Source organism: Macrotis lagotis, chromosome 6, assembly GCF_037893015.1.
Source record: "Macrotis lagotis isolate mMagLag1 chromosome 6, bilby.v1.9.chrom.fasta, whole genome shotgun sequence".
Taxonomy (NCBI): Eukaryota; Metazoa; Chordata; class Mammalia; order Peramelemorphia; family Peramelidae; genus Macrotis; species Macrotis lagotis.
This window is the reverse complement of record NC_133663.1, coordinates 92,257,157-92,269,151: the sequence shown is the minus strand read 5'-3', so window position 1 is coordinate 92,269,151 and position 11,995 is coordinate 92,257,157. Positions and strand designations below refer to the sequence as shown.

Here is an 11,995-nt window from a genome sequence, read left to right as displayed (position 1 = left end):
AATTATTTTGGATCATTGTATTGCTGGGAATAGATCTGTCATTTATAATTCTCTATTAAACACTATTGCTGTTACAGTGTAAATCATGCTCTTAGTTCTGCGCACTTTGCATCAGTTCTCTTTTCAGGTTTTTCTAAAATCATTCTGCTCATCCTAAAATCATCCTACCTCAATGGATAGGGATTTCCAATTTTTAACCACCACAAAAAGAGCTGCTATAAATATTTTTGCACAAATAACTTTATCCCCCCCACCCCCCACCCCCCCACTTTTTTATATATCTTTTATTTATTGACTTAGTGGTATCACTGGGTCAAAGGGCATGAACAGTAGTCTCACCCTTCAGGCATAGGTGCCAGCTCCAACATAGGTTTACAGCTCCAACAACAATGCATTACTGTCCTCTTGTTCCCACATCCCCTCCAACATCCAACATTTTCCTTTTGGCGTCACTTTGTGTCATATTAGTTATTCTGATAGGTTGGTAGGTTGGTGTTATTAATTATCCCCATTTTACAGATCAGGAAACTGAAGGAGCAGTTAAGTGACTTGCTCTAAATCACGTAAGTGTCTGAGGTCAGATTTGAACTCTGGTTTCCTTGTGGGCTCTCTCTACTGACATTTATACAAGTTTTAAGTTTAGCAAAGCCCTTTCCTAGATTACATTATTTGATCCTCACCACAGCCCTGTGTTGTGGGTGAGATTATTATTTCTATTTTACAGAACACTGTAGGAAACAGATCCAGATTAAGTGAGTGACTTGATGGTCATTTAAGTAGTAACTAGGGGAAGTGATGGGAGAGGAGTTTTAATCCAGACTTTCTCTGACTCTCTGTCCTCTAAACTAGGCTAACTGGGAATAATGTTCTGCCCCATTCCAACAAAAATAAATCCAAACAAAACCTTCAAGGAACCATACAGCAGACAAGGAAGGGGAAAGTCTTCAAGAAAGTTAGTAAAAATGTTATCCCATTCCAATTTCCCCACCCTTTTAATGATTTCCATCTTGCACCAGGTTCCACCCTTTTCAAGCTGAAACCCTCACCTGAATTCCTGGTGCTTGCTTTGCTCTACAGCCTTCTACCCAAAATGAGGAAAATCTCAATTACCAAGACAAAAGTGGAAGAGAGGTAAGAAGTGAAAAGGGCTTTATTAGGCTAATCTCCACCTTTTTCTCCTATCTACAGTTTGTTCCTTCTGCTCTCCGGGAAACCCTTCCAGTTCCTCCCCCCATCTCCTTGCACCTGGAGGTCTGATTTTGGTTGGCTCCCAAGTTCAGTAGAATTAAATTAATGGAAAAGTGGGTTCCTGTGCTCATCTGGAAGACAGAGCGGTGGGTTAGGGTGGCCTGGTCAGGATCTCTGGTCAGACTGAAGAGGCTGGCCCCTGTTTTATCGTGGACTTTACAGCTGACACCAGTTATAAAAAGGGAGAGTTCTAATCTGACTCCTTTCGAATTAACCACTCAGTCATAAACATAGCCAATGGGAAAGGCTTTCCCCCCAGTCCCAATTTAGCCATGCAGGGGCAGGCTCATTCCGCTGCGCCCGGCTGGGCCAAGCTCGCGCCGGCATATTTTGTTCTTATTGCAAGCAGCGCTCTTTCCAGCCCCTTAGTACCAAGGAGGGGGGATGTTCTTACAGAGCACTTTGGTCACGTCCTCGAAGTCCAAGTGGCAGCTCTCCCACCCCAACATCCGCAACCACATCCCCCTTCCTCTGCTCCATCCCGATCTTTGTAGTCACTAGAGAGCAAGGGTGGCTTCGAAGGGAATCGGTGTCCCTGAATACTAGGTGGGCAATAGGTGTGTTTGGGGGGGTAGTAGGCATGCTGCCAGGAACCTGACCCAAACACCTCTCCTCTGGTCCAACCCTTTCCGCGACTGCAGGCTAAGGGTCGAATGCTCAGAGATGGGGAGGGGGGAGCCTTTCCCACTCACCCCCGGACTCCCCGACCCCTCCATCCTCTGCATCCTCGCGTTTCCCATCCTTCCACCCTCAGCACTTTGTTAGGCTAGGGCGTCCCGTCACCCCGTACCCCGAAAAGAGCCGCTGCCCCCCGGGGAAGGACACGTGGATGTGTCTGCTCTTGTTTCTGTGTGGTTTAGGTAGCAGGAGGACCGGAAGGATAGCAAGGAAGTGGGAAAGGGTTTCCTGAGATGAGAGATTACTTCCGTCCATCCTCTTTCCCCGTTTGGAAGCCGCAAGGGCTCGGGCTCGGTCCTGGGACAGGGGCTGGGATCCGGGGCCCGGGGCCCGGGGCCGGGGTTGGAAGCACAGCAGCCGCAGCCGCAGCGCTGGAGCGCTTCTCCTTCCCTAGGGGCAGGCGGCAGGGGCAGCCGGGCAGGGGGATGGAGAAGGCCGGCTAGCACCCTCAGCCCTGCCGGAGAGGGCTGGGACACACAGAGACAGAGACAGAGGAGCCAAGGAGGAGGGAAGGAGCGAGGGACGGAGGAAGGGAGGGAGGCAGGGAGAACAGGAGGGAAGAAGAGAGGAAGGGGGGAGAGAGGGCAGGGAAGGAGGGCAGGGAAGGAAGGAAGGAAGGGAGGAAGGAGGGAAGGAAGGAAGGAAGGAAGGAAGGAAGGAAGGAAGGAAGGAAGGAAGGAAGGAAGGAAGGAAGGAAGGAAGGAAGGAAGGAAGGAGGGAGGGAGGGAGGGAGGGAGGGAGGGAGGAAGGGAGGAAGGAAGGGAGGAAGGAAGGAAGAAAGGGGAGGGGAAAGAAAGGGAGGAGGAAGGAAAGAGTTTAAAACAATTAAAAAGAGCCAAGCAATGGTGGCCAAACAGCGGATCCGGATGGCTAACAAGAAGCACAGCAAAAACATCACACAGAGAGGGAACGTAGCCAAAACCCTGGTAAGACAGGAGATGGATGCTGTACTGTGATGGGCTGGGGAGGGTGTGCCTCTTTCTTTCTCCCTAAGGCTGAGCATGCATCCCTTCCTCTCCATAAACTGCCATATGCTGCCTCTCTACAGTGAGGATGGGGATACCATGGATTGTGGACCTGAGCATAGAGGAAGGCAAGGAAGAAAGGCCCTTTTCTCAAACTGAGGAGAGAGAGAGAGAGAGAGAGAGAGAGAGAGAGAGAGAGAGAGAGAGAGAGAGAGAGAGAGAATGATGAATAGCTAGAGAAGGGAAGAGAGGGGCATGGTAAAATTTTGAACTAAAAGGGATCTTAGATCTTAGAAACATGGAATTATTGTTTGGACACTAGACCTTACAACCAACCTAAAGCTGTGACTTTCTCTCAGGGTGGCAGAGATGGAATTCAAACCTCGGTTCTCTGAGGACTTTTCCCACTACTCTAGAGCAGTCACTTTGCCCAGCAGTTCCTCAACCCTGTGACTGGGGCTACCCATACTCGCAGTTGGGTCAGTAGAACTGGAGAGAGGATCCTAGCCAGTACAAGCACAAATCACTCTGATGATTATCTGATGTCTTGGATATGGCAGACTACAGAGCAGGATGAGATCACAGGAAGGGCTTGATTTAAGTCATTTTTGAAGAAGTCTTCCAAACAATGAAGTGTTCTGGAAAATGTTGAAAGTCCTATCATTAAGGGGAAAATAACTTGGATTCCGGGGACAACTAGATTGGGCCTGGAGTCTTCCTGAGTTTCAGATCTGGCCTCAGACACTTATTAGCTCACTTAACTGTGTTTGCCTCAATCTCCTTGTCTGTAAAATGAGCAGGAGAAGGAAAGGAAATGGCAGACTACCCTACTGTCTTTGCCAAGAAAACCCCCAAAGGGAACATGAAGAATTGGATAGGACTGAAAACAAGTGAACAACAACCAAAAACTTGTATTAGGGAAAGAGTTGGAAATTACACCCTTCCTTCCTCCTTCCCTTTTCCTTTCTTTTGTTCTTTCTTTCCTTCTTCCTCTCTTCCTCCTTTTTTTCTTTCTCTTGCTCCTTCCTTCCTTCCTTCCTTCCTTCCTTCCTTCCTTCCTTCCTTCCATCCTTTCTTCCTTCCTTCCTCATTTCTCTCTCCCTGCTGTCTTTTTGTTTCTTTCTCTTGGATTAGGGCAAGAGTTGGAAATCACAAAACTAGGGAAAGGTGCTCAGAGGGGGTGGGGTGAGTGTTTGTTTTTTTCCCCAGTTCTTAATTTTTGGAATCCTCTCTCCTGTTTTATTTGAAAATATTTTTCCATGGGATTGTAATTAGGCAGAGCAATTTCTCCATCTTCCTAACTTTCCATTTCTTTAAGGAGTCTGGCTGCCATCAGGTAAAACTACAAGTAAAAGCAAAATGTTACTGTTATTCACCCTGCCAACTATAGAAACATGTCTCCTCTGGCTTCATTCTCCTCTTAATATATGATCCCAGTTAGCATGATCATAAAATCCTAGGGTCACTGGCTTTCTAAGGAAAGAGCCTTAGAGAGCACATTATCCATTTCCCTCATTTTGCAGGTGAGGAAATTGGGTCCTAAAAAATTGAAGTGGTTTTCTTGAGATCATATGGGTAGTAAGTGATGGATCTGGGATTCATATCTGGACAATGGACAATTCCTGGGTTAAGATTACTTCTGACTTTTGAACTTTTGAACACTGTGGAATATTCAAGAATATAGATCACTTCGTGCTAAGGAGGTGTTTTTTTGTCAAAGTGTAATATATATATATATATATACATATATATATATGTATATATATATATACACATATATGAAATACCTAATAATGTTATCTGAACTCCTTGGACAAATGACTTAATCTCCTGGGCCTCAGTTTCCTCATCTATAAATGAAGGCATTGCATTATATGGATGTTTGAGATCCCTTTCAGTTCTAGATGTATGATCATAAGCAAGAAAAGGACAGATTTTCTTACTGTGTTGTTTTCTTTTAAATAAAACACCTAGAACTGTATTATTCCATTGGCTGGAGGGGAGGTTTCATAGGGACTTTGAGGTTGACTAGTAAAGTCAGCTGAGCAGATTATACAATATCATCTCTTGATGACTTGTGTTAACTGTCCAAAAGTAAGATCTGCTAATGCCATTCTACATGTAAAACCAGGCTACATGCTATAGTGGAGAAACTTTGGGTGTAATCTGAACTTCACTCTGAATTTGAGTTCCAAGCTAAACTACTCCCTGTCTTTCAGTGATTTATTGGGACATTTCATTGAACTCTTGGTAGTAAAAAATCTACAATGCCATTCAATGGGAAACATTTTTCAGAGAAGTATGTCTCCTTATCTAATTTCACTGGGTAGAAATCTGCTGTGCTAATTAATATTCAAGCATGCACTTTCAACTTTACCCCTAAGAGATAATCTCATCTCCAGCTCACTGTCTAGAGAAAAGTTTCTTTCTTTCTTTTTTTTTTTAACCTTTACAAGGTTAAAGGAATGATCCCTGGCTGCCTAATTTAAACAATTGTCTAAGTGGCAGCAAAATTACACCAACTTGTAATGAAAAGTTTCTTTACCAAGGAATGTAATATTTGAATATTACTGAATGGTCTGTTTACTTCACTTCTCTGCTAACTTTCTAACTAATTTTGATGTAAATGGATTAGTCCCATCAAGGTGAGATGAAATTCTCTCAAAAGAAAACAATGAAATCTGATTTTCCCTTTTTAGTCAAATGCAATTAGAATGTTAGTATATCTGTATTCTGGGTTTCTTTCACTAAGTAGACTCCATCTAAAATTTCAGGCAGCATATTTAGTCTGAGCATGTGAGGGAGTATCTATTGTAAAGAAATTTCATCAACTAAAGTGAATCACACCTGTTTTGCAATAGAGTCTTCATAGAATTGTCTGGGGACCCTGGGAGGTTAAGTGATTTCCCTAGGGTCACATAGTCAGAATCTCCATTCTGCTGCTGAGGCCAGTTTTCTATCCACAGGAGTGGATTAGATAAGGAGCATTCTGAATTATCCTATTCAAATCATAGGAAGAGCTACAAGGGGAGTAACTTAAGCTGCTAGAGCTCAGATTAAGTTTGCATTGTACTGGTTGTATAAGGATGTTGCTCCTCTACCTAGGGTTATTAATCAAATGTCCCTTATCTACCTAACACTTAGATTCAGAATTCATTGGATTCCTGGACCGAATGATGGCAACACAACCACAGCCAACAAGACTATCATTAGATTCTAAGATAAGTAGCTATCAGCTACTGAAAAAACAAATTATTGAACTCTGATAAAATATCCTTCAGAAATTTGGGGAACTCTTTACCTCACTTTCAAGTTTTCATCTATAAACTTTTTCTTCCTGTAAATTAAGAAGCTTCATTGCAGCTAGCAAGTCATTTCTATGTTCCTAAATTTTTTAAATTTCTACTAGACGCATAGACAAAATAATCTCTTTTTTAGCAAGAGTGGGAAAACATAGGCAGAATTAACTTTTATTAAACTAGTTCATACTAGTTTAGTGTGGGAAAACTGTAGTAAAAGTAAGAGGAACCCATATCAAAATCTGTTTCAAGTGACTTTGGTTATGCCAGTTTATATACTTGTCTAGGGTAAACCAGACCACAAGACCAAATGTAATGACGGAGCTGTGAAGCCTCCACTTAGAGTTATCATTTTCAATTATTTAAGACTGATTTTTCTCTCACTATTTTGGGTCAAGATCTAGATAGTGAATTGAAAGGATGATTTAAATTCAATTATTACTTACAGAACACTGTCAGAATTCTTCTTCTCCCTGAGAGGAGGAATCCATGAATTATCTCTTTACTCAAAACTTGCCTGACATCTGCACATTAAAAAGCAAGCCACTGAGAAAATCATTTATGCAAAACCCAATCTGTTGCCCATTAGGAGTTGGAGTTGAAGAAGAAGGAATGTCCCAATCCTCTCTGCCTGATTTAAAAGATTGGTTGCGTTTTGGGTTTTTTCCCCCCTACTAAGCCTTAACTGCTAATGAGAAATTTCACTAAATAAGTAATCCCAGATCAATCCCAAAAGGCTGGTGAAAACTTTTTTTTAGTTTTTTTGAAGGCAATGGGGTTAAATGACTTGCCCAAGGCCACACAGCTAGGTAATTATTAAGTGTCTGAGGCCCAATTTCAGCTCAAGTCCTCCTTTAGGCTTATATTTAGTCAAAAGTTATTTGGGTTTAAAGTTCATAAGAATGTAATTCATTATCCTTTGACCTTTTTTTGATCCCTTTCAGTTTTGTCTTGTAAATGCTTTTCTGGATCTTTTGGACATAATTGACTGAACACAGTGACAGGTGTGTACACACACACCTTAACATACACACATATGTGTATGCACACACATGTGTATACATGGTGCTTTTTAATTGGTTGTTTGCTTTGGGGTTTTAAATACTTCCAAGCATTCAGTAAAATTATTTCTATATTTTTGTCATGATGATAACAGGGATGAAGATAAAGATGATGGTGACTAACATATACATTGCACTTTATATACATTATTTCTTTGATCTTCCTAATTGCCCTGAAAAGAAGATACTAGAGATATTATTATCCCCATTTTATAGGAGGAAACTGAGGTTAAATAATTTATCTAAGAATGCACAACTAGTGTCAGAGGCAAGCTTAGAATCCAGGTCTTACTCAACTCATCATGCTCATTGAAAATGATACCTACAAATACAAATGGCTTTGGAAATTCCTGGGATGGATGTAATCTATGCAAGAAAGGAAAATTATTGTTATAAGGAAATTATGGAAGGAATTGTTTTATGTAGAAAAGTTTAAACTTTTACAGATCTTAGAATGTTGGAACTAGAAAGTCTCCTAGAGACAATCTAGTCATTTTGTAGGTGAGAAAACTCCTACTTGTTGGTCTGAGGTCTAAGGAGGCTGAGTAACTTGCCCAGGCCACACAGCTAGTTAAAGACAGGGCCAACATTAGAAACCTGGTCTCCTGACTTCCAGCTCAGTTTTATGAAACTATTAGAGAATGATTAAAAGACCCTAGGCTTGAATCTTGATTCCCCTCTTGCAATCATTGTGACTTTTGGGGAAGTGTGGACTTCCACTAGACCAGGTTTCTCATTTGCAAAATGGCAAGAGGAAGGTGGGGCATGAAAACTGGTGTAATAAATGAGAACATTGATCAAGGATAATTGGCTTGATTCTGTGACTTTTAAATATAGATAGACAGACAGACAGATAGACAGACAGATAGATAGATAGATAACTGTATTGCAATAGAATTGGTTTACTTTGCAATTCTCTGAATTTTATTTCATTCCCTTTAAAACATTATTCTGAGAAAGATTCCTGAGATTTCAGCAGACTCTCTAAGAGGTCCATGACACAAAAACCTGGGCTAGATCTCTGAAGTTCTTTATGGTCTAAACTATATGATTCTATGATGTTATCTCCTCCAATGCAGGATTATTTATCAGGGCCTTTGCTTGAGGTCATCCTCCATCCCATAGGCACACAAAAAGGACATTGTGATAAAGGATAAAGAAATTAACAAAATTAACTCTCTCATCTCTCTCAATACTATTAATTGATGTTTTTCATCAATTCAGAAGTTGAAAGTAGATGTAAGTTAGCTTCAAGACCTATCTTTATATGTGATCTAAAAAGGCTATTTTTAAAAATAAAGCAAATCTAATTTTCTTTTCTCTGGTCCCTTCCGTTTTAGAGACCACAAGAAGAAAAATACGCTGTGGGTCCATGGCTGCTGGCACTGTTTGTATTTGTTGTCTGTGGATCAGGTATGGACACTGCCCCTGAGAAGGAATGAAGGATGTTTCAATGTTAGCCTTCACCTTCACTTCTCTAGCAGAGGAGATGAGTTTTATTTTTAAGGACAGTCTATTAGAAGCACATAAGTTTCAGAGTCATATTAATTATTGTCTTGACCTCGAACTGATCCATTTTTTAAAAATAATATGGAATGCTTCACAAATGTGCGTGTCATCCTAGCTCAGGGCTCATGCTAATCTTCTCTGGATCATTCCAATTTTAGTATATGTGCTGCCAAAGACAGCATGAGTTAATCCATTATTAAAGGGGACATATATCTCTCTTGTCCTGATGGATAAAGCTCAGCACTACAGTAAAGAAATGACCCTCATGAAACAAGCAAGATCAAAGATTAAATGAGATAAGCTTGTAAAGGATATTATAAATTCTAACACATTGAATATATGATAATTATTATTATTATTATTGATTTTATGGTTGTTTCTGTTATACAAATATGAATAGCATAAGAATTAGTATAATACTTCCTACCAAAATGAATTGACCAAAGTAGATTGATAGAAGCTAACATTTATGTAATGCTTTAAGGTTTATAAAGAAAGCAATTGACAAATATGCTCTCATCATCATAACAATTCCCTTTTTACAGATTAGGAAACCAAAGCAGATAGAAGTCAAGTGACTATTCCCTTTTTACAGATTAGGAAACCAAAGCAGATAGAAGTCAAGTGACTTCTATACCTGAGGTTGAATTTGAACTTAATCTTCCTAACTCTAGGACCAATTCTCTGTCCATTGAATCATCCACCTGCCTAAACCTCTAAAATTTATCTGTTATCACAAGCCACCAGTTCAAAGAAGAATCAAAGTTTCTTGGGGAAAGTCACAGGAAGAGTGTTCTTTCTGACTTGAGGTTCACATTCCAGAAAGTGATACAGTCTTCTCTAGTATTAATGGCCTGGGCTTTCACATTGGGTTGAGCCTTTGACCTATAACTCATTTGCTTATCTCAGACTTGGGGAGCTATGTATACGTGGCAGGTTTCACTTTCATAGTTTTCTTCATCGGATTGCCCATGGGGGAAAACACCTTGAAGAAGCACGACTTCAAGTATTCGAGTTTTGTAACTTCAAATGATTATCAAGATTCCCAAAGTAGGAGATATGAGCCAATCCATTGTCAAAGGGGAACATAGGTCCCTATTATCCTGATGACTGAAGCAAACAAATTAACATGTGACATCTATTCAGTCCTTTTCTGTCCTCTAGCCCAGTCAAGGAACTTGTTTTTCTTAGACTACTCTAATGACACCAACAAGACATGGAAGAATATTAGACTGAGAGTTAGGAAGAACTGGGTTCAAATCAATCTGATATCTGATTTTTAATTCTGTGACCATGAACAAGTCAGCTAAACTATGTGAGCCTCAGTTTCCTCATCTTTAAATTGAGGGTTTCTTTGAGTTCTGACTCTATGATCCTATTTTCTATGCCCTGTGGCATGGGAAAAGCCACCAGATAAACTATTTTCTTTTGGCTTTCTAAAGCAGTGGTTTCTCCAAGAGAGGCAGGGGAAAGGTATCAGTCCCAAGGTGTTGTTTGATCTTTTATGATTAAGAATAGTTTTTCCAATATGATTTTAGTTTCCAGGACTGTCTGCTAGAAATTCTTATCCAATCAAAAAAGCATTCGCAAATAAGGAAATTAAATGAAAACTAATTAAGAAATATACTAGGTGTAATAATAAATTATACCACTTCTTGGCATTTTAATGTTTATAGAGTGCTTTACAAATATTATCTCATTTTATTTCTATAGCAAACTCAAGAGGCATATGACAATCTTATTCCCAATTTGCAGAAAACTAAAGCAGAGATTAAGTGACTTTCTCAGAGTTACATGGCTAGTAAGAGCTAAGGTATAATTTGAAGCCTTCTGTTTAAGAAAAAAAATTATTATGTTTTATTTTTATATCACCATCATTTCTGTGTGTAGCCCTTCCATCTCCCCATGCAATGAGCCATCCCTTATAATAAAGAATGAAAAAGAAAGAAATAAAGTAATTCAACAAAACTAAGCAAATCATCAACTGAATTTGACAGAATATGAAGTGTTCCACATCCATAATGCCTCACCTTTGCAAGGAAAGAGAAGGAGTTTGTGGTTTCAAATCTCTTCTAACCAGTCTTCCTTCATCCATTTCATCCATCTTAAATGTCATTTCTAGATTCATCTTCCTAATGCACAGTTCTGACCACTTCCTTCTCTATTCAGAAATCTTCAATAATTCCCCATTGCCTGATATGAAGTTCAACATCCTTAGCTTGTCATGCAAGAGTCCACACAGTTTGGTTCCTGCTGGCACAAAGAATGAAGAAATAAAAGGTTTCTTTAAAAAATGAAAGAAAATATTGAAGAGGAAGACAAGGAGGAAAAATAATCTGGGAAGACACAAATCTCCCAAATCCAAACCTTTGTTAAAGGGCAAAGGTAAAAGGATGTGACTCAGAAGTAAGGGAAGAAAGAGCCTCAAACCCTGAGGCTATGTAATATGGGAATGAAATACATAATTACATATGAAATATGATATGTGGAAATGCCATGGGTGAAGCACTGACTCGGCACAGTCAGACAGACAGGACCAAGGAAGAAGAGTGTTCAAAAAACCTAGAGAAGAGAGAGTAGCCAAGAAGAGAGTGTGATGTGATCAAGAGTGTCAAACACTACAGAGAAGTTAAGAAGGATAAGAATTGAGAAAAGGTCATTAAATTTGGCAATTAAACCATCATTCATAACTTTGGAAAGGACAGTTTCAGCTGGATGAGCCCAAAAACCAGATGACAAATATTAGAGGAGAAAGGAGAGGAAGTGAAGCTTCCAACTGTAGATAGCTTTCTCAGTGAGTTTACTCAAGAAGGTGAGGAGAAATATTGGATGGGATGTGGTTGGATTGGGTTGTGGTCAGATCAGACAAGTATTTTTTAAGGATGGTAGAGAAATGAGTGTGTTTGTAAAACAGCAGGGAAAGGACCTGTTGGTAGAAAGACTTTGAGGACTATAGAGAGTGGGTTTAATAATAGAAGAAATGTACTGGACGTGATGGGATCAAGAGTGAATGTAGAGGGGTTTGCTTCTTGAAGAAGTGGTCCTTCTTCATTCAAGGTAGAACCCCAAAAGAATACTGATTAAGCTGGAGGCAGGTTTATACTGAAGTGCCTTGACTCTGTTCTGTTTTACATTTTGATTAATCCTTTGGCTGACAGCCAAAAGTAGCATTTTTATTCTTGCAGATAAAACAAAAGTAGGAGGAATATACTACTCTATTGGATGATAGAATCAT

At 40.0% G+C, this 11,995-nt stretch overlaps 1 non-coding gene across 1 annotated transcript; it reads right to left on the bottom strand.

Annotated features, from left to right (window-relative positions):
* Positions 1–8,835: 8,835 nt before the first annotated feature.
* Positions 8,836–8,942, bottom strand: LOC141492462 (U6 spliceosomal RNA). The gene has a single exon (XR_012469928.1). It is a non-coding gene; the product is annotated as a U6 spliceosomal RNA (small nuclear RNA).
* Positions 8,943–11,995: the final 3,053 nt, after the last annotated feature.